This window comes from Anoplopoma fimbria, chromosome 24 (assembly GCF_027596085.1).
Source record: "Anoplopoma fimbria isolate UVic2021 breed Golden Eagle Sablefish chromosome 24, Afim_UVic_2022, whole genome shotgun sequence".
Lineage (NCBI taxonomy): Eukaryota > Metazoa > Chordata > Actinopteri > Perciformes > Anoplopomatidae > Anoplopoma > Anoplopoma fimbria.
Window position 1 is genome coordinate 8804535 of NC_072472.1, and position 23376 is coordinate 8827910.

General features: G+C 39.4%; 1 long non-coding RNA gene across 1 annotated transcript in view; it reads right to left on the bottom strand.

Moving 5' to 3' along the window:
- Positions 1 to 7783: 7783 nt before the first annotated feature.
- The window catches only part of LOC129113060 (uncharacterized), a 31613-nt gene continuing 16020 nt past the window's right edge, over positions 7784 to 23376 (bottom strand). The window contains exons 2-3 of the long non-coding RNA XR_008532387.1: positions 8105 to 8149; positions 7784 to 7848 (exon numbers count right to left, since the gene is read on the bottom strand). This is a non-coding gene — a long non-coding RNA (uncharacterized LOC129113060). The remainder of the gene's footprint in view (positions 7849 to 8104; positions 8150 to 23376) is intronic.

Below are 23376 nucleotides of genomic sequence, written 5' to 3' on the forward strand. Positions count from 1 at the left end.
ACTGACACTTTAAGGACACACACACACACACACACACACACACACACACACACACACACACACACACACACACACACACACACACACACACACACACACACACACACACACACACACACACACACACACACACACACACACACACACACACACACACACACACACACACACACACGCACACGCACACACACAGGTGCCATGTAGCTTGTAATAATGAGTGGACATGTGATTTCTCCCTGTTAAAAACACCAGCTGAAAACACAGAAAACACCATGCTGCAACATAGTTGTGACAAACTGTAGACCACCTGGGCCAGCTGTAGTGGAAAACATAAAAAGCACTAAGAATAAACAGCGAGACAACAGTGAACTGCCATCAAGAGAAAGCAGCTATAATGTAATGTGCTGTTTACATGCCTTGAGGCTGCGGTGAAGTGTCATTATGTGGAGAGAGCAAGTCATTCTTGAGCCAGGTCTAGGCAGAATAAAATAACAGACTACAAGGCTTGGCAAGCACTTGTTATGGCCTCAGGGATGATTTTAACCAGTTTGAAAGGTTGTTGTTGTTGCTGCATTGTTTTAATCCCATCAGTTGGCAGCTAACATTAACTAATCTAATTTGTATTTAGTATTAAAAAAAAAAACGTTACTTCTGAACTATATGATTTTTTTTTTAGCTAGCAATAACTGCTTTGTGACAAGAAAGTTGTTTAGTTATTTAAAATTACATTACGTACTTATGTTACATTGTTTATGTATGTATTTAGTTATTTTAAGCCAAACCATAATGATTTTCCTAATCCTAACTAAGTAGTTAAGACCGTTTCACGTAAACAACGTAATGACATGCGGTGGTCGATTCACAACCTTAACCCTGTGGTTAAATGATACACAAAAAGCTCAAAATTATTTTCATGACAGGTGAAATCTCATTAAAATTGGCTCGCTATTTTTACACTTTCCCATGAGATCACGTTGACTATGGTGTGTTTAAAATAAAAAGCATACTATGAACTGTTAAACTATACATTCCCTTTTATAAAATACTTTTTGGAATGGTAACATCTTGGTTAAAGTTAAACTTCCTATAATCTAGTTCTACTACTTACCTACTAGATTCTCGCAGGACCCTCCATTATATGAATATGTGAATCCCTTTCTGATGATTAGTCAAAAGAAAGCACCTGTCAGCACTCATCCACTCATCCCTCACACTGATGTTGTACGTGTCACTGCATTGGCCATTGAAATAAAATGTTAAGACATTTTGTTCGGATCCACACAAATGTGTATTGACTTATGATTTCAGAATGATAATGATCATATCAAATATCTGAGCATGAATAAGACTAAATATAGCTACATTGACAAACAAAGGTCTCTAGTCTTGTTAAGGGAAGAGTATCAATTGCAGAAATAAAATACATGACAACAGTTACATTTAATATCAAACCAAGGACTAAATAAAGCACAAAGATGCACAAAGACAGATCTTCACTGTCCATTGCCAAAGCAGGCTCGCTGTTACATGAAGATACCTCTTGGCTGCATTGCAGATATAAAATTCATATTCTGTGGCCGAAGCTTGATCTTCTCACTGCAACAGGGCCTGAACAGAATGTAATCATGGGAGAAACAGGGGATCAGTGTTGTGTTCTACCTGCCGCTCTGAATCTCTCCATCTCTAGCTGCAACAATTAAAGAAACGTGTCTGAAGTTTGATTTTAGTGAGGTTTAAGTAATATTGAATACTAGAATACTTGCTTTGGTGACAATTTCAGGATGACGAATCTTACAGCTGTGAAAGCAAATCAAACATCTCCTCACATGTGGCACAAGATCAGACACACAAATGCCACCTTGTCAGTCTGGTTAACGTTAAGTTTTAGTGTACAGATCTAACTTGTCAGGCTGGAAGTGGCGTGTGAAATATCATGTTTATATTCAGATGCACGAAGCACAAGCCAGGAATATTACTGTCAGAAGAAGTAAATGCTTTACACCTTGTCATCCTGTTGAAATATCAACATCACCTGAGGTTGTTTCTGTCCTAGAGAGCACTCAGCAGTTGCTCAAACAGGCACTTTTGGCTTTTTAGTGGGAGGGCTAAAATAAGCTAAAGCCAGCTCTTCAATGGGAGAGGATTAAAAACAAAAATAGTAACTTGGCCCCTGTTTCCTTTAATATATGTCTATTTCTGTTTGCCTTGTGCATGCATGTTGTACACCACAGTGAGGGTAAAACAATACAAAGTGACTGAGTGAGGAAGTGGCTGTGCGATCGACCGAGCAATTGGACGAGTAATTCAACAAGAGTGTGAGCCGGGGGACTGATCAGTCGACTGACTGACAGTGAGACAGCTGACTGGTTGTCTGAGTGACTGATGTCCAGGTAAAGCTTTACTGGTTCTTAAGCATACTAATCATGACATTGCACGGGCAGGAGTGAGAGGGTGGAAGTCAGAGAAAGCAATGAAAGAAAACAGAGATAGAATAGCAGCAGGTGAGCAGAGGGAGCTGCGTGAGGCTTCGCTGGAGTACAGTTCCAGGTTGCTCTAGATAAGACTCCAACAGGAAATTGCAATATGGAGGCACAGTGTCTCAAGTGGAATACTAAGAGACTCTCTCTGTGTCTCTCTCCCCACACATAATTCTTCAGTAGAGGACAGTATGCCATTGAAATCCTGAATACAGTTGTTTTATGGTTATTACCATGGCATTAAACTTTGTAATAGGCATATGAAATACAGCAATTGCTCTAATTGTGCCTTACTTTCTCTTTTTTCCCCACCACAGGACTGCATATTTAGCAGGATGTATTTCAATAGGAAAATACTGGAACATGATCGGAAAGAGAATACATACAAATATACAAATGTTTGACTGGACATCTATGATTTTATAATAAAATAAATAAATAGACAAAGACTCTTAAGATGACTGTACTTTCATATTTTTTTGCATAAATCTTTCAATGTGCTTCTAAAGTGTGTGTGTGTGTGTGTGTGTGTGAGAGAGAGAGACTTCAAAGGACACACTTCAATTCCAGCAGGTCTGCAGAGCAGCCAGCAGGGGGGAGTGCCGATCTCTGCTAAATGTGACAGAAAACCAAACAGCACCCAAACATACACGCACTCACAAAATGATGTATTTCCTTCCTCATTTTGAGGAAAGACTACTTATAACCATATGATACCATGTGAGCTATGAACTTAATGTTTCATGTTTCTTGGCCAGCTCCACCACCCACAGCAGAGAGTTTATTGTTCTGAACGGTGACCGTCAAACTACACACGCATGTTCCTGCTCAGCTGCTGACTGACCAGGCCACATTTACATGTGCAACCTCCATTCAGAATCTCAATCAGTTTTGCCTGGTTCAATGTCAGGGAGAGGAATCTGTGTTGCTGCATGCAAGGAAAACTGTAAATAGGGGGACCATAGGTAAGTGTACCACCAATAGCATGAAAACTTACTTCTCACTGCAGCCCACCAGATACGTCCGAAAGATATCAAAGCAGCTAAACTGATTGCCACACAGGACAAAATCAAGGCCAGTAGCCGCTGGTGTTTATCTATCTGGGTAAAAGGACAGGCGCTGAGAGCTTCTGTTCACACACATCAGACTCCAACTATAGATAATTGTTACATTTACTCAGCGACTGAATCAGAAAAGCAAACACACACAATCCAAAAGCTCAGCTTGGCTGCTTATTTGATCTGTCTCTGTTTTCATTTTGAAAAATGAATTTGTGATTAGCAGTGTACGGTTGTCATATTCTGCTTAAAGGGTGATTTTTATATTTTTCACAGTGTCGAAGGAGAGCGCTGTGGACAGCAGCCACTTTAGGCTGCAATGCAATCCTTTCAAGGCAAGCTTGGATCATTTACACCCACTAAAAGCACTTGCTTTTGCCACTGACATGTTCTGATAGTTATTACAAGTGTCTGGCATTATGGAAACACTTAAGTAGAAGTCTCGTTTTGAAATCTAGTGAGGTGACATTTTGCTGGAATTCGTCGGTGGAAATGGGAGTGCTGGCCCCCTCAGAGTTTGTTGTGTCGGACTACTGAGAGCGTAGCTTAAGTGTTATCTAAAAGGTTCTCAATGTCATGACTGAATATTAAGAGGATTTTGACAATGTGGATGAGGTCATTGATCTGTTGCTGCCTGATATTCAGATTTCATATTGAGACTTCTCCTTGAGCAGGAAACCAAAAGACTGGATCAAGCAAAAGGTAGGGAAAAAGCTTTTTTTTTTTCTCTGAATGACCCTTTCCATAATGCTGTCAGACACTGAAAACATTAATCTGAGCCCATCAATGGAAAAAAACAGCATTTTTTGGGGGGGTGAACGTAATGTCACATTGATATTGTGCATTTACCATTTTGCGGCTGCTATTAAAAGTGTTCTGCTGCTCCGAAATGGTCAAGGAGAGTTAGACCTTGAGCTTACAGTTGGGAAGCTTATTTCAGATTGAGAGGGAACAGAGACAGAGAGAGAGAGAGAGAGAGAGAGAGAGAGAGAGAGAGAGAGAGAGAGAGAGAGAGAGGACAACACTTGTGCACACTCAGTTAGCCAAGAAAGCTAAGCTATGCTAAGCAAGGTTAGGCAAACAAACAAAGACAGGGCTAAGCGCTGGTGTCCGAGCTTGCTGTTCAGTGGACACAGTTCTCGGGTCAAAGATGCTGCAGGGCTTGTGAAAGAACTATTCCCACAATGCCTCGCTTCACAGTCATCTCCATCTGGACCTTGAGGGCAACCTCATTCTTGTCCCCTGCTGATGCTGCTCTGATGGCCTTTGGAGGGAGCAAAACCTGATGGGACAGACAGATGAGGGCAGAACTCATCATGCTGGTTTAAAGTTAGTGCACAAAAATAGTAGGGATTGGATTAAGGCTAGGGTCATGGGATGAACCAAAACATGCTAGTCCGAAGCGAAGGCTAAGGTTATGTTCAACAGAGGGGGCGGGGCACATATAATGGGAGGGGCCTACAGGTCATCCCCCCCCAGTTAAATTTGAGCATTTAACACTCCATGTTCCAATTCATGGTGAAAATGTCTTTATTTATGCAAAGGAAAACTCAAAATTCAGATGCCAAGTGTAAATTCAGAATATAGAAATATAATGGGATATGTGCAAGACATTCTTTATTGCTTTCAAATATTTATTCTTCTGTACACTAACGGGCGGCTGTGGCGTAGTGGAGAGCAAGGTAGTTCTCCAATCAGAGGATCGGTGGTTCGATACCCGGCTTCGGCAGTCGATGTGTCCTTGGGCAAGACACTTAACCCCAAGTTGCTCCCGAAGGCTTGCCATCGGTGTGGACTGGATGTTGCATGAATGTTAGTTAGAGTCTGATGGTGGCACCTTGCATGGTAGCCTGTCATCAGTGTGTGAATGGGTGAATGATATGTAATATACTACTGATTGTAAGTCGCTTTGGATAAAAGCGTCTGCTAAATGACTGTAAAAATGTTCTCATTTAATGTTATCCCTGCAGAGTCAACACTGATGTAGGCATGATTTAATCTTCCCTCCTCTTTAGATAAATAACCTCTATAAATGTGCATATGGCACCAATTCAAGTGATTAATAATTCATTAAATGTTTAAACTTTTGGAGTTTAAGAGCGCTTATGTTTCAGCAAGATGTCTTATCACATTCAAAACATATCTCACATAACTGTGTACTTTTAGATTTACAGAATAAAGTTGTTATTTAATGAGAATAAAGTCATTATATTTCGAGAGAAAATCTGCCTGCCCTATATTCTGCTGTTCATTTAGTTATTGCTATGATGATAGGGTAGTATCCTCACTAGACCGTCTGACAGACATAGAACTCCCTTTGGGACTCTATGGATTAGACAAAGTTATGGGAAGTGACTGAGCCGCTCTTCAATGGAGTTGGAAGGACAAAAATAAAAGAAAATTAAAACATTTACACTTCTGATCAGGCAAAAAACTCAACACTCGCCATAGCTTATATGATTGGGAAGCATCCTGGGGTAATAAGACATTCCCAAACAGAGCAAAGTTGCCTCTAAGCAAGTGGTCACAAAGACATTGACAAAAAAAAAAAAAAAAAAGAAATCATAAGAGGAGGTCAAAGGTGACAAACAGTTGCTATGGAACACAATTAGATTTGGAGTGAAGGATCAAGAAGAGAGGATGAAGCTGGAGTTGGAGAGCAGCTCACCTCTAGATTCAGAGAAGGAGGAAGAAGAGAACATAAAGTCAAATAATGCAGCAAATGATTCCCTCAAATAAATACTGTCTACACTCAGCAGAAATATGTTGTCAACAAAATGTTACGCCCTTAATTGATTGTTGGACATCTCGTTCCTAAACCCTGGACATTACATTAAAATGCTGCCACAACAGCTCTGGCTCCTCGCTGGAAGGCTTTCCCCAAAGGGTTTCCGATTGTGGTTGCAGGCATCTGCTCCCAGGCTAGTCATGTCCTTTCACATCAGACTGTGAAAAGCATTTCATTATGAACCTTGCTTTGTGCTTGGGGGTATTGTCGCGCTGAAACAAGAAACAGCCTTCCACTAACTGTTACTTTATGCTCGATTGTATGCACCACTTAGCAATGGCTCTGGCTGAGGTTGCTATGCTCACAAGTAGATTTGCTTCCTTATTTCTGCAGTAAATTTTCACCCCAACCCTCCCATTATCTTTGAGGGTTATGAAGGGATTTCTGAGGACTGAAACTGGTTGTCATCTCTATGCAATGATGTATACACGAGAATGAACTGACTGACAAAGCACAGACAAACAGACAAACAGATTGTGACCCATACTGTACAAGTCACATGCACTGATATTTATACCACATACCAGCACCCACCCCACTCCTAATCTACTTTTAGCCCCTTAAACAAGAGCAACTCTTCTCCCATATAAAGTGTATAAATAAAGAAAGAGATGAACACATGTAGAATTATAAACATTGTTGTTAATTTGGAAATTGTTACAATCATGACATTGTTTCATTTTGGCTCCCAAAAAAAAAAAATGGCATTGGAAATACACTGCATATGACTTAAAATGAAAATAGATAAACTTAATTTGTCAAAAAATAAATAAAAATAGCACTTCATTAACTGCAGGTAGCAGTTACTTTATAGTCCACAGAGGGAAGGTTTCTTAATTATTATCTCATCTGGTTGACATTTAAGCTACACATCACTGTGGTAAATACATTTTGTAACTCAATGAAGGTTTATCAACTGTTCACTTTATTCCTGCTCATGGTGTAACTCAATGTTGGGTGGATGGGGAGTATCTATATGAGTTATTCTGCCTTTGTATTGGGATTTCTGTCTCCAGTGACCACAGATCCATCATAGTGACAACGCTGAGGCAGCAGCATCAAGCTTGACACTGTCATATTGTAACTGACAGCACATCCTAAGGTAGATACATTCCCAGACAACAAAAGGTTGCTCTTCTAGGTCTCAGGAACTTTAGGGACTCTTAATTTGAAAGGAAAAAGTTCTCTCTACAGTATTCACAGTATACGGTCACATGCAGTGAAGGGTGACAACAGGATGGGTGCGTGGTCTTCTGTAGCTCAGGCAAGGCTCCATCATGCAGGTGAGCTGATATTATTTGTGTCTTATGACTTGGATTTTCATTTTTACTTGCATGCTTTTCTTTTTATAGAGTTTCTAATAGCATTGTTGGAGGGATCCTGAGAACAACAATGCCACTGCCAACGACTGCTCCACTGTAATGGTTATGGATATGACAAACAAAGAAGCTGACTTGATGGCTCGGAGCTTGGTGATCCCTTGGACCTCTCAGTCTATGTCATCCAGGCAGAACAAACTGATTGGCTGGTTATAGGAATGTGAAAAGCAATCACTCATATCATTTTAATTAATAATGGAAGAAAACATTTGATACAAGATCAGAAAGTAATATAAATAATAATAGTTTGTAACTTTGTGTTGACCACAATTCACACTTGTGTTGCTAACTCGCCGTTTGGTCTAGTCATGGTAGAACAGTGGCATCTTTGGTTCAACTCTTTGTTGTTGTAATTATTTAAGTTAGCAGCATCTCTTTTTGAGTCTGCTGGTGCAAGCTTACCTTATGTGTGCGGCTAGGCAACGCCTTCAACAAATCATCATGGCTCTTTAAAAAAAAGGAACACAGGATAAAGACATGTATGTGATTTTTTTGTTGAATCTGATTCAATGATCTGACATTGTTTTTTTCTTGTAGCATAACAAGTTGTGTTTTTTGATGAATTAAACAGAGCATAGCCATATGCGGTCAAGATGGCTAGAAATAATAATTAATTGTAACAATTAGATCTTGACTGATCATAAAAACATGCTTGGTTACTGCATTTGTTTACTAGCTTACATAAATAGGATTGCAAGCATAATTTGGATTGTACCCCAGATGTCAGTCACTTGGAGCAAATGTTTGTTGTGATCAGAACAGTCAACCTGGAAGAAACGCAAGTGATCAAGGAGCACTTTTTGGTAGTGTGATCATATTTTGAGAAGGCTGGAAGAGCTGAACATTCCCTTCAGTAGGCAATCATTGTGGAACAATGGACAGTGGAGCCAACATGAAGGGCAAACACAAAACACTGCAGGCAAGGCTGTCGTAAAAAATAGTATGTCCCTTGTGGGGCTAATAAGTCATACCAGAACCGTGGCACCACCAGCAGCTATGTGGTGGTTGGTTATGTGAACACTTGGTTTGGAGATAAGGTGAAAGCGCTGCTTGAAGGTCACAATAAACCATAATACTGGCCTGTTGATGAAACAATAAACACCAACGAAAATAATATTATTCATGTTCGTGAAGACAATAATCTATTTATTGTGAACAACATGCAGAGAGCGTCTCACTCCTTCCTCAGATCTCTAACCTACTGCAGTAGAAAATAAAGGATTTCCAAAATGGATTACTGTCTGATCACAGCTTGTTACATTAATTGTGTAAACGTTTTGAGGTGAACCAAAAAACTGACATGCCAACTGATCCCGCCCCACTGTCTATAAAACTAGTGTTCCTTTAAGAAATGTTTAATGCAAAGATTTGATTGCAGCATGCTCAGAATTTGTGTATGCATTCCATTATGACTGACTCGCACAACCAATGTTGAAGGAAACCAGTGCCCTCCATGAATATCTATGCAGACCAATTTGCTGTACCCAATCATCGGCTTTAACCAGACCCTGGATGATATGGCTATGTGGTTTGTGGAATCTTTGTACAGTTGAACCAGCCCTTAGAATGTAATCTGCCTTGACCCGGGAAGCACTTTCACCCCGTTGGTGTATATTGAATTACGGTGATGCTAAAATGTTGTGGCAGGCTATAAATAGAAAAGAGGAGGTTTCCTAAACTCTTCTGCAAGAGATGCCCTCTGAATATGATTTCCAAGAACACATGGAGAGGCTGTAAAAGCCCTTGCTGTTGATGGAGAAAATCCACTTGATATAGAAGGATAAAATGGGGACATGGGACTGCTGAACAACCCAAACACAATAGGAGAAGTTCAATTTGTGATTGCCTCCCAGCTAAAGCCAGGAGACATATTGGGCCATTTCTGGGTCAGCGCAGGTGTGTTTTAATTTCTGCCAGGTAAGTGGTTAATAATTTAATGTACATTTTGAATCTGAATCTTTATGATCTGAGCCCCCTGCTAGATTGATCATGTTTTTCAAGGCAACTACCTTGATTGTGATAATTACTGGGGAATAAGTGTAACCAACATGCAGCAAAGCTGTATGTTCATGTGCTGAACAATAGACTGATGGTTTGGTGTAAGGCCTCAACAATAACAACCTCCATGGAAGTAAGGCAAGGATCCTCCACATGCTGCTTCTTGTTTGTGATGTTTGTTGTCATGCTTATCAGAAAGATTAAACAACGATGTACAGGCAATAAATGCCTGAAATGGCTCCATGTTGTAATGTTGATGGATGACACTGTAGTCCTTGCAGACAGGGTGAAACAGCGTTATCGCATGCTTGATGAACCCTTATGAAATGTTCTTGAAATAACATGAAAAGAGAACCAAGTCTTGAACTCACATTTGTCTGAGATAATGGAGAAACAAAATTATTTTGAGATTGAGAAATTGTTCCAAAGTGCAAATGAGATACAAAACCTACTGCGCCTTCAACCCACATATATCTGTTCATCCATTTTACACCAGCAACACATTGTATACTGAAGACCATTTAAGAAAAACTTTTAAAGTTTTCTGGTTGACCTCTCGCAGACTGCGAGTGGAAATGGGAAGTATTTCTATTTTCTTTTACCAATGGGTTTATTGGAAATTAAAAAAAATGTGTGTTTTGTTTAGACCCAAATGTTTAATCTTTTTGTGTCAATGAAATAATTACTAGATACCACTTGGCAGAAGGGAATGAACAACCAACCTTGCAATTACTGTAATGGATGACTTGCTCAAAGTGAGGAAGATAAATAACCTTTCTTAGGGCGTGCTAGTGTCACAGACTAGGTTGTGCTGGAGTAATGCAAATTTGGCAAGGCATGACTGAAGTCATATGGAAGAACTCCTTGGTGCCCAATCTCTGCGCATGAATTGTTGGCCTCCATTTCAGATTCAAAACAAAGCTTTCAGTGGCTCTAGGGAGAACAAGCAAGACTGCGTTGACATCCAGGCCCCTAGCCCACAAAGGTACGGCACACACGGTATACCACAATCTGTACCTTAATGTGCTTGTGCATGAGCTATTTATGTCACCTACTCAAGAGCACAACAGCAGTGACTTGAGGCTGCTGCATTGAGGTTAAAGTCAACCGTAAAACTTGCTCCGTTAGTTAAAGTTAGTTAAAATGGCCCACTTCCTCTACACACATGATGGATTATACCACTCCAATAAGCACTAAAAAGTAAAACAATAAACCCAAAGTGTAACATTTTGGAAAACTGGAAAAACATCAGAGTAACATAAAGTTGTTCCTGACAAGTCCCACTTAACTGATCCTGAAAAGTAGAAAACATTTTTTATTTATGTTGCTTCCTATTTTAGTAACATAGGCACATATTAATGGAATTATTATCTCAACTGTACATTTGTGCATCTCAGGCTTCATAGTACATAAGTACTATGAAGTAATAAGTTTAATTTTTTCTTGCTATTTTGAACGTTTGCACCAGCATCCCTCTTGTGTAAAACACACGAGACGGACAGTCATTATGTCAGTCGGAGGTGAGAGCACAACATTTTGGCTACTCTGGCTATTTTGACTCCCTGATACATTATGGAAAGCTTCATCATCCAATAATAATAATCACAAAAATCCTCCTCGTCACCATCGTCATCTAGCTGAAATATGATGTGTATCTCGGTTTGGTCGTTACCTTCTTGAGTGAATTGGCTACTTGTTGTAGTTTTACCACAAGGAACATTCAAACTTTGGATTTGGTTTCCAAATTTGGATTTTTTTTCTCTTAACATCATAAATAAAAAACACGACCTTTACTATTAAGGAGTGGGACACAAGTTTTTAATCCAATGTCACTTCACACCTGATAATGATATTTGCTTCACTTGAAAGTCTCTTTGTAGTATCAAAACTTTAATTCAACAAAGAACACAATTGGGGAAAAGGCCACAGCTCATCGTTAACCTTATTAGTAAGATTCTCAATTTCTGTGATCATATTTAAAGTGTATTCCATGATCTTGTTGACACAAAATTTGATCGTTAGCTAGTAAAGGCATCATTTATTTTATTTTTTTATTTTTCATTAGTAGCTTTTCTAAGACAACAAATTATTTCACTATGGATTTACAATGATAGGTATGATTACAATCTTAAAATCTTAACTTCTTCGGCCCTGATATATAAAACTGTTCATTCTGGTCATCTTGTCTCTGCTTTGTTCACTATGAGCCCTGAGGATTCTTGTTCTCAGAAGGACATTGCAACACAATCTTTAAGACAACACTAACTCTCCTATAAACCAAAGTGCATCAATAAGTAAGTATTACCAATGTGTTGTTCACAAGTGTGCCAACAACTCTGGGAAGATTGTTGAGTTCTCATTCAGAACACAATCTTCATTTCATTATGCAGTTCTCAGTAGAACTGCTGCGATACTCAACTCCCTAAGTCACTTTGATTGCAAATTGTTACCATACAGTAATATCGCACAATGGTTTTTCTCCATGACGTGAGGTTTTTGCAGAACTGCAAACAAGAGCATCCATCTACACACACATCCACACAAACAGATGCAATTAAATAGCAAAGCTATTTACACATCTGCTGCAAAACCTAGAATCAGTTTCAAAATAGACTGCAAATTGTAGCTCCTATGAATAATGCACAAGCCTGCAAATAGTTGAGGATTGATTTAAATGCATTACTTGTTGCAAAGTGATTTGATAACATCACACATTCTCTGAATCACTCAACTGCACAAGAGCACGTGGGGCATACAGGCAGGCCCCTGAATAACTCGGTGACATTGTATAGAAATTGCAAAAAGCGGAAAAAAAAGAAAAGAATACATCAACAGAAACTTAATTTATGTTGTTTTAAAAATGATGTAATTGTGATTATGTTTTAAATGAACTTAGGAAACCAAAGGAATCCCGAAGGCTCAGGATAAACAAATACCTTTAATATGTTCCAGAATTATCCAGATCAATACAAAACAGGAAAAAACCTGCCTCTCAGCTGTATTCGCTGTCGTCATTAGATTATTACAGGGTGTTCAGGGCATTTCTGAATGTCAGTCCTAGCCTAGAGCTAGCGATGCATTAAGCTATGCTGAGCTAACAGCAAGCAGGTGATGATGTAGCGGTCAGTAATGTCCAAGCAACAGGGAAAACCGCAAAGTGTTAATTTGTTAAATGTTATATCTTAGAGCTTTGTGTCTTCTCCCCATACTAATTGCGGTACATCCTTGATGGGTCACTATCCAAGGCTCAGGTAATGCTGATGATGGTGTATTTTACTTTGTTGTGGTAGCCATGGATGGGGGTTTTGCATTTTGTTGAACCAAAGATTTTATAAATCTCAGGTATCAGGTTGCTACTCAGTATGCTACTGCACTACTGCAGAACATTGATAGCATGGAATAAAAATTCTACATATTTGTGTTTAGTGCAAAGGAAACGTAATGAATACAAGGAATGCCAAGAAATTGTTGCAGGTTGAAAATTATTAATTGGAATGAAGTGGCTTTCAACTTCAAAGTGTGAGCAAGCCAAATGTCACTAACAATAGGATTTTGCCAGTGTTAACATTTTCAAAATCGTTTGATATTAAATATATATATATATATATATATATATATATATATATTTAATATCAAACGGTTACATATATATATGTATAAAGCTATAACGTTACTGCTCACATCATATTCATCGTCAGTCACCGGCTTGATCCCTCTCTTTTTGTCTCTCCAGAAATTGACTCAACTCAAGCTCACAAGCAATAAACACATTAAATGCTGTTTTGTATTCGAACAAACTGGGTTTTGGCATTCAGATGACAATCAAAACAAGCACACATAAATGGGGCGTCAAACTGCTGCGTAGGCAGTGTCTGATAAATCTTCAGAAGGCGTTTGTGGCAGCATACATGTTATTATCTATTTTACTTTGTTTGTTTGGGCAGAAAAGTTAATTAGGCTTTTTATGTTGAAAAACCTCTTTCAGACTCCTCATTCGGAGAGAGTATACACAGGTTGCTTTAATCAGTGTGCTATGTCTACAACACAGACTCTACTCAAGCAGAGATATGTTTCCCATTAGCAAGCAAAGTACATAAAAGATAAACCTTCAGACATATATGGAGATAGATAGAAACTTGCATGTGGTGTACATGGCAGTTAACTACAATGGATGCTGTTCATTGCAAACAAATTTAAAAAGAAGATACAATTACATTTGTATTTCGTGCACCGTAGCTAAAACACACAATTTTGATTTGTAAATATACTGTGCATACCTTACAGGGGTTTGGCAAGTTATACCATAGACCTCTAAGTTGGCCGGTAATAAACGATTGACTTTAATACACTAACAGCTTGTAAATACATATAGCTAGCTAGAACTGTTTTCATCACATTTAAGCTATATTTTTTGGGAGCTTTAATGCTCAGTTCCCTAAAATACGCAAGTAGAGAACCCCGCTCCCTGCACAACTGTAAATTTGTGCAGATTGTCCTCGGTACTTCACCGTCTGCTGCAATGCTGGCCACCCACCTTACCCACCTTAAAACACAGACTGCATCTCTTTTACCATGCTTTGTGGCAACAAATGTGTTTATGATTAAAATGTTTAGTAGAGCACAACGTTCATATAGATCACGCTCTGTAAGTGCAATAATAGGCTAATGCACACTGACTAAGTCACCTGATCTGCGTAAACACAACTTTGTGTTATATTATGTCAATTGAAGCTTTTAGGTTTTGACAGAATTTCCATTAGCTTTATTAGGGCCTTTGCGATGAAACGATATTCAAATGTTGTGGTAATTTCTGAGGCTGGGGTAATTGTAATGTTAAAACATGCTTAAATGTGTTTTAGGATACATATGATTCAAAATCTCTGAATTTGATTTCAATATTGTGGATTTTCTCTCACCATGACGTTTCAACTTGCCGTTTGGGAATCCTAAAGAGAAATGTCCCAATCTTTTCTCTCCCGCTCTCTTTTCTCTCCTCTCACTCTGGCTACTGGGTTTTTTGCAACATGACTGGCTAGAACAATTAATGCCAGCAATGTGATATCTGTTGCAATAAAAGCTTTGTTCAGTGATGTGCATGGTTTAAGATTTAATTATCCTTGAAAGGTAGGAAGGTATGAAGAGAGTATTAGTGTGAGTTTGTGCGTCTTTGCTTGAGAGAAAAGTAGTTTGGGGGGGGCCCCCAAGGTACCTATTGAACCAACGGCATTCACATGCACCGATACGGTTGTGAGGTTATATGAAATGTAATAGGTGAACATTTACCATACTCCAGCAGCTTGTAGACCTCTATGGAATCCTTTTGGACATTGAAGAGAATTGAGTTGAGGAATTCAATTGCCTTACATTCCCCCGTTTGTATTGGGGAACATTCAAGGTTGCACTCTCTGATTCCGGTGAATTGCTTCCTCATACTGATTTAGTAGCAATAAAGCTGTCTCTTGAAATCATTGTAGAGAGCCATGGTGGCAAACTGCAATATGTTGGCTAAAGGAGCAAAACATTGCAATGGACTGTGTACAGTGGTGCATACACTATGAACCATATACCTATACATCACAAGAGGGACCTGACAACAGAACTGCTGAGGCTAAAAACCTTGCTAAAGCAACTACTGTTATTGAGCTTTGCAGTGCTGTCATCCACATCATTACTCCACTGTTTCTGTTCCACCCTTGGCTTTTCTTTAATACAACAATTCTGAAGTGTGTAATCCCAAGTCATAATGCCCTGTGCTCCGTGTACAGGGCTAAAGTTCATACAAATTTAAGATTAAAAACAGAACGTTTGTTCTTTAGTACATACCAGAGACCCTCTTTCAATAGGATCAAACTGGACATGATGCCAAATGGGCCAGTGGTGGGGGGTCAATTGCCATTTCCCGATTTCCTACCACCATACTCCAGGCGCCCTTGCTCGAACCACACCCACCTTTTAATTTGACCTTAATTTTGATGTCAAATGCACATTTGTTAAGATTTGTGACTGCATCTTACCGATACCAGCGTTGCTGTGGGGTCTGTCTGTTTAGGGTCTAGTAACCAAGACCCAACGAAGGACATGTTTGAACCACTACAGCACACATTGCCAACAAAGGTAACAAATTGTGCTCAGGACATTCACTATTACGTGTGGTTTTCTCATGGGCAATACATCAGCTCAAGTTATTTCTTCACTATCTCAGAGGTATGCGGTCAACTATTAAGTGATCTTCTTTTCAAATGTGACCCTTCTAATAATAATAACTCCCCTTGAGAATATTTGGATTTCTGATTGGACTGGAACTTTGTTTTTAATACTGTAGCATTCAATTATAAGACCATTATTGGAAAAATGTTATCTCCCTGTGTGTTTGTGTGTTTCCTCTACTATTCAAGTTTCTTTTCACAATCCAATGTTGAGTAAATTGGAGATGCTTGTATGTCTATCTGTCTATGCATGTTGAGACCTTCTTGAGACCTGTCCCCAAGTGATATAGCGCTACAGCACTTTACTGTATATAAATTCTGACACAATGTCTATGAGCTGTGCACATCACTGTGGATAGTTATTGTTACTCTTGGCTAGAGCTCCAGAATGAGTGAGTGAGTATTAGTCATGTCCTTGAACTGTGCTGCCTGGGTTGAGTTGTGCGGCTTTGAGTTGAAAGGCAGTGAGAGCCCTTGAGCAGGAAATGCTGTAATAGATATGAGAGTGTGGGGCCCAAATTCAATACTATTGTCATGGTGTGTGCGAGTGTATTTGTGTCGATATGTGCACATATTTTTGCGTGCTTATTGTATGTGTCTGCTTCCTTAGCAGAGACCAGCTGCTCACAGCAGCTACAGCAATGGCTGTAGGCATGTAATTCTTCACATCAGCAATTCTTACAGATTGAAATTGAAATGAAAAAGCCCTCTGGACCAACAATTTGTTACGCATCATATATGGCTGTGTATCTATACAAATATCTTTATGTTTTTTGGTCAGCTGTGAATGAAGAAGCGAGCTATTGCTATAGCTTTACACCTCAGCCTTACTGTGTCACGTCACTGTCTCCGCTGATCATGATGTATTGTGAGGCATAGTGCTGTGAAAATGAGCTGCAGAACATCTTACTGCCACTACTTTGACAAAAACTCCCTGAATTTTGTGCATCCCCATACAACTGTGGGTTTACTATTTTCTGCACCAGACTGCTTTTAACGCAATGACCTGAAATTGTGGGAACCTTGTCATAACAAAAGGTGAAGACAAATCTTGGTTGTATTCTGTGATTTATGAAGTAAAGCTGCATATATTAAACTAAATGAAGCAGTCAGTATTGGAAAACCAAAACCTCTCTTTTGCCCAAACTGATTTCAATGAGTGTGGATTTGTATTCAATCACTGTGCCTCTTATATAACCTTATACACTACACTCCAATCTTCTTCCCCACAAACCAAAATTCAAGAAAGCCAACGCATGGTTAGCATTGTTAATTGGAGCCAAACCAAACAATTACCTCTCCAGGTGAGTAAACAAACCGGCAGTGTTTCCTGAATAGGGGAAGCCTAAGTTACAGCTATTTCACCATTTCCAATTCTTAAAGAGAGAGTGTGAGGAAAATATCTACAGCATTTTCAATCTAAGGTGATCCTCCAACTAAAAGCAAATATAAACTTAAATGAAAAACCAAGCTCCTTCATGCCAGCTGGTTTTCTTACTAGCGAGTGAATTGGTTTGTGGCACACCAGGGATTTCCTTGACCGCTTCAAGCTGCAGTTTGTATGAGCAACAAAAGGGACTGAAGAGAGGGGAGACTCTAATTTTAACAATATATGGCAGCTTTTGGTCTATTTGTTTTGCTGTGACACAAGTCTCAATTGGCAACCTTTTGAAAAACAACCAAATATGTGACTTGGCTACAGAGTGAAAACCGCTCCATCTGGAAAAAGAAACTGGGCATGACATCCACTGTTCCACAATCAATCAATGTTGAGCCTCACTGTGGTGTAAGGTGTACAGTGAGCTTCCTCTGAAGTCCGTGGCAGGTCACTCAAAGTGTCATTGCCTCCTGTCTGACACAAATTAATTGCTTATGACCTGGCAGTTAAGGACATAAGATTTGTACTTTTGCTTCTCTTGCTAAAAGTGTTTTATTACAGTACGGTTTCAACGATACGAGTGATTCATATTAAAAACCTTTCACCTTTTTCTGCAGACGTTCAAATGAGAAAAAAAAAAAGAACAGGATGATAATGAAACAAAACAGGGTTGTTATCCCTTACCATATCTCAGTACAAAAAGCAATTGGAATTCTGTTCCCCTGTTTGTTTTTAAGTGCTGCAACAGTCAGCCCCATTTAAAGAGCAGGACAGCTGATTGCAACGCCACCTGCACAAAGTGTGAGGAGGACTACTTAGCGACGTCAGGTTCCATTTGCCTCTTGGGCAGCCGCTGCAGGCCACGAGGACAAGTGACCTCAATATTTGAATGGTTGTGCAGATTGCTACAAGCGGGTGAGCACACATTGTTGGATAAACACACACAGAGACGATCGCAGGCTGACACAGGCTTGCTCGTGCAAATATTTGAGAGTGTGAACAAGGCAGTGGTGCTGAATGCTAAAACTCTCTGCAGCTGTATCTGTCTGCACAGCATAGTCACACAAGAGCCCACAATCCCACAGAAACAAACACATCATATATGCACATACGTCAACCAAATATACTCAGCATACAATGAGGAAAGTCTCTATTTTACTGCCCCTGACACATGTGCACACATCCACACACGCATACCAACACACATGCAGTTGAGAGTTTAGAGGACCCTTATGAAGACCACATTCTTTTTTTTTTTTTTTTTTTTTTTTTTAAGATTATTTGTTGGCATTTCTGCTTTATTTGATAGTAAGAGAGACAGACAGGGGAGACGGGGGAGACAGGGGAGAGAGAGAGGATAACATGCAGCAATGGGCTCCGGGCCAGACTCAGCACTAATGGTACACGCTCTACCTGGTGAAAAAAACAGGGTGCCCTGAAGACTACATTCTTAAGGCTATACATCTCAAAAAGAAAATGAATAAAGGGTTTTATGCAACTGAAAGCTGTTGGAAATAACAGCCGGATCCAACAGAAATACGTGAAATGATCATCTCAGAAACTATGCCAATGGAAAATAAATCAGGATCCATTGAAGTGGTGGTGACACGAATAAAACGCATCTATGTGAATATGAAACGCTCAAAACTAGTTAAGTTTTATAAACAGTAAGGAGTGTGAGGGAACGTGGATGGTCTCACAAGCAGAGGACTTTCAACCAGGAGACCGTTGTTCCTGTCCCAAAGTGTTGCGTTCGTGACATGTTTACGTATTTTAACTACTTATTTTTTTTATTTTCATCCATGATGTTTTTTGTACACCTACCTAAGTTGTTTTGTTGCTTAAACCTAACTTTAAATTGTTTTTTTATGCTGGCGGCACGTAAATTTACACATGATGTGCCACAACCATGCAATGCGCCGTTAAGAGGACGTGGCTATTTTAGTTATTTCTGTAGGGTCATTTTGGAAACAACTGTGGGCAGCACAGAAGAGCTACTTGAAGAACTACTTGTGTACCGTTTACAGACTTCTAAAAGAGAAGATTTATTGTGTCACGGTCTTCAAATTAAAAAAAAAAATTGTTTTCTCCCCAAATAGGACCAATTCCACTCACTTCTATATTTGACAAATTAGCATCTTATTCACTGTGATATTAAAGTTCACCTGATTGAAATAAGGTTAAGACAAAAGCTGGATGTGTAAATAGTTCTTAGGCTTTTCATTAAGAGGTTGTAAACGATATAACTGCACTGTGAGAAATGGGATTAATACTTAGGTCAAGTGTAGCTTGGATGAGCAAACAGTAGTTTCTGACTGCACTTCTAAAGACTTGTTATATCTTTATCCCGACGTAAAATCCCTCTATTTCAAGTGTACAATCAATCAAGCAGTGGAGCCATGCAGCCCACAGGCATGATAAATGCCTAGCATGTGCACAATCAGTTCCCTTAGTCTAACCAATGGTAATTATAACAGCATAATAGGTCCCTGGAGAGTTGGTCAAATGACTGGCCGGTACACACAGTGACAACAAAACAGTAATCCACCATAGATCACTGTTAGAGCGATGAAGGGAATGAGGCGATCTCCTCAAAGTTACAAGGTATACGTCTGAGCCGAGGATGAGGGGAAGAGGCGGGATGACTTAAAAAATGTTTTATTGTTTTTTCAGCTAGTCTCAAAGCATGAAAGCAGGGAGTGTTGAACCTCAAGCACTTTTTTTATTCTATAAAAAAAAAAAAACTTTGACTGGATGTGACTTACAATGCAAAATTAGGAGGAGATACATTATCTCCATAAACAACTTTTGTTTAAGATAGTCTGTACTACTGAGTCGAGTGAAACTTTGAAGGACACAACATAGAAGGACTTCCCATGATACTGATTTGAAAATATAAAAGCCTTTAAAATTTGAGGCTGAGTAGTTTCTGAATATGACTGCAGTGGATAATTGAGTAATCTTCAGAACACAGTGAGCATTAGAGAGTTTTTCCAAAGTCCTTAATTTCTCCCTGTGCTCCTCCCGTGGCTCTGTGGACATCATTAGGAAGACTGAGGGATGCCAGGCAACCAGTGTGTGTGTGTGTGTGTGTGTGTGTGTGTGTGTGTGTGTGTGTGTGTGTGTGTGTGTGTGTGTGTGCGCGCAGTGGTAAGTCAATACTGCAGCTGTTTTATGAGGGATTTGACATGAAGCCAGGCACACCAGAATAATTGTACCTAATTGAAGTCCAATTATCAGTCTTCCTTCAAGTGTGTTGCTTGACCTCTGCCAGGTAATGTCTCATGAGTTACAGTAAATTAATCTTTGCACTTAATTTAGCAGCAAATGGATAGGTGAGTGTGCACTAATAATCCACATGGTGTAATGGAGCTCCAAAATGAGGCAGTTTGTGAATACAAATGACTTCAAACTGGAACAGGAGGATTTTCCAAGAGAATTTGCCAATATGAAGAAATGATGATGATGATATATGGGTGATTATTTAGTTTAAATTAATTGTTTACAGGGTGAAACTCAATAGGATTTGGATAAGGAACTACATGCACTCAATTAGTAAAACTATCTTGTCACCTGAATCCCGCGAGCTAACAAACGATGAAGATTTTAGAGAGAAAATACAGAGATCTGGACCTCGGTGACCTCAGTGGTGGGTATGGCCTCCAAGAAAGTATTTATATACAGTATATACGCTGCTTTAAAAATGTCTCTTTCCCAATGTTAGTTTATGGAAAAGTATTTTTGGGCCCTATGGCCTCAGGTGAAGGACCCATAAGTCGTTACTCTGCAGTTTGGCAGCCACTATGTAAGATTTGCTTCAAAGCCTGGGGCTCTTTCTTGGTACTTGGCTTTTACTCATTCCATCTCTCAGGTACCCACGTCTACACTTAAACTGAGAAACCCTCTTTGGTCAGCAAAAACATACAACCTTCACATCTAATAGGACAATAAATCTGCCAATAAAACCTTCTCAGTAGACAGGACTTCAGAATAAAAGCTTGTTATGCTACTTACATTCTTACTTTGGGTATACCTTACACAGTTTCAATCACCATTAAACTCCTACTAACAAACTACTGCAACATTTGCATCAAAAGCGAGAGTAAATTATTATGAAATATTATGAATAAATTACAAATGATTATGTATTTATTGTTAAATGGACTGTACTTGTATAGCCCTTTTCTAGTCTTCTGACCGCTTTAACACTACATATCATCATTCACCCTTTCAAACCCATTTATACACTGATGCCAGGGGCTACCATGCAAGGTGCCACCTGCCCAGTGGGACTCTAACTAAAATTCATACCCATTCACACACCGATGGCATCGCCTTTGGGAACAAATTGGGGTCAAGAGTCTTGCCCAAGGACACAACGACAAGGACTGTCAGAGATGGGGATAGAACCGCCAATCCTCCAATTGGAGGACAACCCTGCTCTACCACTGAGCCACAGTTGCCCCAATGTTACATTTGCAACATTTGAAATCTTTTGAGAGCAAAATAAATGACACTTCAAACTCCTTAGTGTGATCAGTTACAGTAATCAACCGCTTATATGGATAAAACATCTTGGGACAGAATCATTCCTTTACAAAAATGCAGCAGTGCAAATTGGTTATCCTCAAGCTACCTTGTGGAGTTTACTGAAACAAAAACAAACAGTCATGGCTGCTAGCGACATAATACAAATGCACATGGGCAAAGCACCTTTGTTTGAAGCCGCCCTTGAAAAACCTGAAGCTGCTTTAAACAATTTTAAAACAGTTTATGCTGAATTTGTTTTGACTGTCCTTTTTTATTAGGCCTACTTTATATTCATGTAACAAATAAACAAAAAGCATAAAATGCATGAGACATAAAAAATTGCCTAAACAATCATCTACTTTTTGTGATCAATTGGACCTGGACAGATGTGATCACCAACTATTGCATTATGGGCTTGCTCTCCTTTATTTAATCTTTAAGGAAACTATTGTTATTTTGGCACACTCAGACTTTGCACTGCTAGAAATAAGTAGTTCAAGGTGAAAGTCAAGTCACTGCCGCACAGTGGCTCAGCTCTTTTTGTTGATGCTATTGGCTCCATTTCCTGGGGGAAGTCTTTATCATCTTTGCCAGTACTTTTGCCACTGGGCGGGTCAGTCTTTACGCTGCTGGCTATGCGCTAGTGGAACGCATTGAGGCAATGCTGTTGGTTCATCTCCAATCTGTTTGAGGGTACCACCGAGAAGTTTTTCTGTAGTTTTCAATGCATGTGACAGTAATAAAACATAAGAAATGTATCCTTAGACATACTCAAGCAGATTGTTGCAGGCTCTATCTTTCAAGTTTCTTACTTTTCTAAGCATGATTTCTGATTTCTCATCTGCCAAGGATATGCTTTAATTCCAGCACATTTGTAAAGCATATTACATGTTAAATTATGTTTCTCAAGAGATGTTCTTAGGCTCTGTGTAATCTATTACAATTGTCGGAATGTACAAATTGGTATCACTCAATTACACCATAACACAACAACAACAACATGCAATTATATCAAAAACATTAGTAATTTCTGTCAACTAAGATTGCTAGGAAACATCTGGCTAATACTGCATAATATGTATCCAGTTATACTATAAGTATATCCTCCATTGTTTCAACATAATTAGAAATTAATACACAACAAAATCTGCTATAAATTTAAAAAAATTATTGTAATCAACAAAACAGTCTTTGTGAACCCCTACTGCAAATGTGTAAAAGCTTTCTAAACCACTGAGGATTCTCATAGAAAAGTGCCCACATGGACACATGCTTTTGGTAGATTTCATGTTGCTTTTTTTTTCCTCTCCATCCTGCTCCTCTTTGTACTCCTCTCTCTCCCCTTCCCCTGTCTATCCTCCTGTCCCTCCTAACCTGGTGGGATTTGCTCCTCTTGGATAGGCCCAGAACCAGATGGTGCTCAAAGGCTTAAAGGTTCTGACTGGCACTGTTTCTGATTTGTGCCTATCTGGCCGTGAGCTGCCTCTCGTGCTGCTGGAAACATCCGGGCCAGTGGTTCATGTCTGTTTATGCGGAGCGCAGCTGACCTTTGGGATCCCAGC